This window comes from Octopus sinensis, unplaced genomic scaffold, assembly GCF_006345805.1.
Source record: "Octopus sinensis unplaced genomic scaffold, ASM634580v1 Contig18737, whole genome shotgun sequence".
NCBI lineage: Eukaryota > Metazoa > Mollusca > Cephalopoda > Octopoda > Octopodidae > Octopus > Octopus sinensis.
This window is the reverse complement of record NW_021835989.1, coordinates 167,570-172,198: the sequence shown is the minus strand read 5'-3', so window position 1 is coordinate 172,198 and position 4,629 is coordinate 167,570. Positions and strand designations below refer to the sequence as shown.

Below are 4,629 nucleotides of genomic sequence, written 5' to 3'. Positions count from 1 at the left end.
ACGTATATTTTGGAGAATTTGATTACTATTTTCATCAAATATCTGTTAAATATAATAATAACTTTTTGTAATTTGTTGGAAGGGTTTTAAAAAAGCATCGATTTATTGTAGCTCCAATCGACAATCTTTGAGCATTAACCAACGCAGTCGTATGCGTAGACATTATATTGTCGGACAAAATAGTAGAAAACTCCTCGATTGCGCTATTAATAAAGAAATACGCAAAAATAACCATATCAATAACTTGTGGGACATTGAACCTCCCCTTGATTCGATTTCCTTTACTTGCGATTCTAAAACATTCAGGTTTTCAGATATTTTTTGTCGCAGCGAAGGAAGGACAGTAAAAATGTGTTGTAAAAGTTGTTGATTTAACGTTTTTTGTAAAAATTCTGTTCCCATTCGATCAGCCATATGTCTAATAATAGTATCATGTAGTATTAGTACTTATATGAAGGATGGTTGTTAAAAAAGTGACGTTCTTTTTTGTGGGCGACAGCAATCGGAATATTTTGTTCGATATCTTGCTGACTACGATTAACCACCCCGACATATCCTAAAATAAATCACATATCCAACCTCTTTTCAAAGGTGGAGTTTATTTTCCAAAATATCCCGTGCATTGGTTTCCGTGTCCATCATATCAAGCTTAGTAATGACCCCAATAGTGCGGGTCCGAGAGGGTCCACTTCCTTTGCGATTGCAAGGCGTCAGAGTTGGCCAAGTCAGTCGTGGCAGGGGTGACAGCCAAAATGAGACTGTTTGGGTTTTCGATAAATTTGAGGACCATTTTCCTTATTACCCCAATGACCTCGTGGTTTGTCCCGCCACAGCAATTTTTGTGAGTCCTGGAAGGTCGACCAAAGTTAAATCAATCACTAAAATGTTTATTTTTGATTTTTTTACCGTTGGGGAAAATATTTTTAGGTTTATTGGAACGTCGGAAACATCTTTGTTGGTTCCACAAGATCTCGTTGTTTCTGCTTCAATTTCAGTTCGAATATCGTTAAAGTTGAAGTATTTGCTTGAGTTGTGCAAAAATTCGCCATATTCTGTGCATTATGACATGTATAACCTTCATCGGAGTTGATCAGCTGAAGAACCAGAGGTCTTCGGGTCACAATTCCAGTCCCCCGTGGCAGAAAATCTCTAAAAATATGATTTTATGTACAAAACCTTCCGACAAAATTTTCTAATACGCTGCTTTTGCCTGCACTTTGGCAGCCGACGACGACGATTTGAGGGAGATCGAGATTGCAGGGCAGAGAAGAACATGTAAAGGCATTTTGTATTTTGTCGATGACTGTTATTAGGTTTTCCATTCCATTACTGTAGGGCATTTTTTAATATAAGTTTTGGAATACTACGCAAAATTGATTATATTTTCAATAAATAATTAGTAAATAATTTAAATTAATAATAAATAAATTAATAGGACAATGTGGTCTTTTAGATTTACAATTTTACCGAATTATCTGACTAAGTATACGGAAAATTGCCTATTAATGAAAAATTATTTATCTTTAAATAATTTTTGATATCTAGTAAGAACCGCAGAATTTTCCTTATCTCATAGGAGATTATGAACCACATGCCCGGAAGTATTAGGCAGACCGTTACCTGACCATTGATTTGGCTAAGATGTCCCCCAGGAGAGACGTTGCCTTGTATGTTAAGTTCTTTGTAAAGAAAAAATATGATTTAGTTTGCATTTCCGATTGGTCTTATTTAAATTTATATTTTTTTATATAAACAAACTAAATAAATATTTTTATTTCAAATGGTTTGCTGTGGTGCATTAATTAAAACAGTCATGTACCCTTCATACATCACTCGGAGACTTAAAATTTGAACTTTTTTGTGAAGATTGTCCAAAACTATGCCACGTTCAAAAAATAAAAATTGTAGAACTTCCTGGCTCTCTGCGCCTCTGAATATTACAATCACTGCATTTTCCACAGAAATATAAGGGTTTCATTGTTCAGGGTGGCGACCCTTCAGGTTCACTTTAATGAAACCCACAAGAAAGGGACTGGAAAGGGCGGTCAGAGCATCTGGGGGAGTCCCATCGAGGACGAATTCAAGAGGACTCTGAAGCACGCCTCCCGTGGAGTGCTGTCCATGGCCAACAGTGGGTCTAATACCAACAAATCTCAATTCTTTATAACCTATTCCAAACAAACATCCTTAGACATGAAATACAGCGTGTTTGGAAAGTATGGCATTTGAAGCATATTTGAGACTGATTGACGGATTCGGCACTCTCCAACAGATGGAGCAGGTGGAAGTGGATGAGAAGACACACCGTCCTTTGGATGATATTTCTATCCTCTCTGTCACTATACATGCCAACCCTATTGCTGAAATGGCCAATGACGAGTAGATTTTTGAATATTTGTCGTGCTTTTTTGATTTATTCTTTTAATTCATTTTTTAAGATAAGTTAGTACTCAAGATTTTACGTCTGTATATGTGACCAAGAAAACGTCTCTTTCCAGAATCCTTTTTGAGATCGCCGTGGTTCCTGTTCGCTTGTAGGGGATTCTGTGATTTAATAACTCAGTTGTCGATAATGAATATTCCTAAAAATCATTTTTTAGAAAATATTACTGAGTTGAACATATAAGAATCACAAGGGAATTAAAATACATTGATGAAAACTGGGGAAAAAAGGAAACTGAGATCCCTACTTGGTGATGGTGAGGACATGGTGTATAGAAGAGTCCTAGCCAGTGCAATGTATAATAAAATGCAAAAAATATGGAGTCGACCAAAGCTAATCAAAAAAGTTACAAATAAGGTTATACAACTCGTATATAAAGCCGTTACTTGCCTACAACTCGTGTACATGGGAAGTCAGAGTTAGAACTCAAGAAAATGGACACATTTCATCAAAAGCCATTACGAAATTTACTCGACCTAGATTGGCCAAAGAAAATTTCAAACAAGAAATTTTACTCTATGACACAATCGGTTTCAATAAGCACAAAAATTATCGAATCAAGATGGAGGCTATTTAGGCATGTACTTAGAATGGACATAAACACTCCCGCAAGCATTACAATGGACAATTACTTTGACACTGAAAGCAAGAAATCGTTCAATAAAAGACCTGGAGTCACTTTCTCTGTTGTTCTAAACAAGGATCTTAATAAAATTGGGAAAAAACTCAAATGTGGGAAAGACCTAGAAGAACAACGAACAGACGCGAAAAACAAATACCGATGAAGAAGTTTGGTGAATAGAATCTCGAAACGTGTGGCACAAACGGAATTTTAATTAATTTACATTCTTTGGTTCTGTGAACGTGCTTTTAATAATAATGGTTAAGTCGTATAAAATCAAATCCGAATTTACGTTTCCAATAGAGATTGAAGTGATTTTTGCTAGGACCATTATCAGAGCTATCTTGTTGGGACTAATCTCATTTGAAATGTATTAAGATTAACAAAAATACAATTCTTTCGTATGAATATAGTTCATACATATTAGTCATCATTTCTCCATTAAATCCTTGATTCCCAAGGTCTTGTGAGTAATCTACAATGTTTTGTTCACTTATTAATATCAATTTATAATTTTTCATTGCATTTTGGCCTTCCACAGTTCGAGTCTATCACCTTTAAGTAATCAAATTAAAACCGCACTGAATTAATAACCCACAATTTCTCTGATCTTTTTTTGTACGTCAACAAATACCAGAAAGAAGATCTACGTTATAATCAGTCCATGTAAGATATACTGTCAAACGCTTTTTTTCAAACGGAAGTTTCAAGTCCGATGTAAAGCGCCATTGCTTCTTTATTGGTCTATTCGAGTGAGAAAATTCTTCACCGGTTTCGGTAAATCAGTCAATTCACATTTTATAAGTCACTTTTCAGTGTCTAAAAACTTTTTATACCTGAAATTAGTTCATTGGAGCATTTCTTACTGCCCCAATTTCCTACATTTAATTCTTTGACTGTTCAGATTTATTTAAAATTGTTTTATATGAAAAAAGATAGTTCTGTCCTCTCTTACTTGTTCACAAAAATATCACTGGAACCACCACTGTGTGTTAAACGCCTACTCATTCTTAATATAACTCCCAACAGTCCCTCAAAAAAAGCTGTCAAGAGAATGTTGATGATTTTGACAAATTCTTATATATAACCAAGTCTATGCATCTTTGTAATACAAAGAAAATCGATAAAAATATAAATAAAAATAAATGATCGTCTTAATAGTAGGAGTTTCTCAGTTCGTTGATGATCTTCAGAAGGGCGTCCGAAATTGTGTCTTTGAGACACAGGGAATCCTTCAACGTTCGTTTGTTCAATAAGAGAAACGACTGTCCGTCAAAATTCTGGTATCTCAGCACGGGAGCCACATTCCGGCATTTCGTAGACTCGATGTACTTTATCAAATTCTCACAGGTCCAGTCCCGTGGGTCTTTTAGTAGGGAATTTTTATTTTCCTCAGAAAGTGGCAGAGTTTGACTACATTCGATTTTTCTCTTAGGCTTGGAGCAGATCTCAGGAATTGAGAAATCTTTTTTGCGTTTCTTGGATTTTGTAATTTTGGGGTTGCCTTGTTAATTTAATTTATTTAAATTTACATAGTAAACAAGGTTTTCCTGATAAATCGACG

The 4,629-nt window shown here is 35.2% G+C and overlaps 1 pseudogene; it reads right to left on the bottom strand.

The window, feature by feature from the left end:
* Positions 1–440: 440 nt before the first annotated feature.
* LOC118761924 lies at positions 441–4,073 on the bottom strand (annotated as a pseudogene).
* Positions 4,074–4,629: the final 556 nt, after the last annotated feature.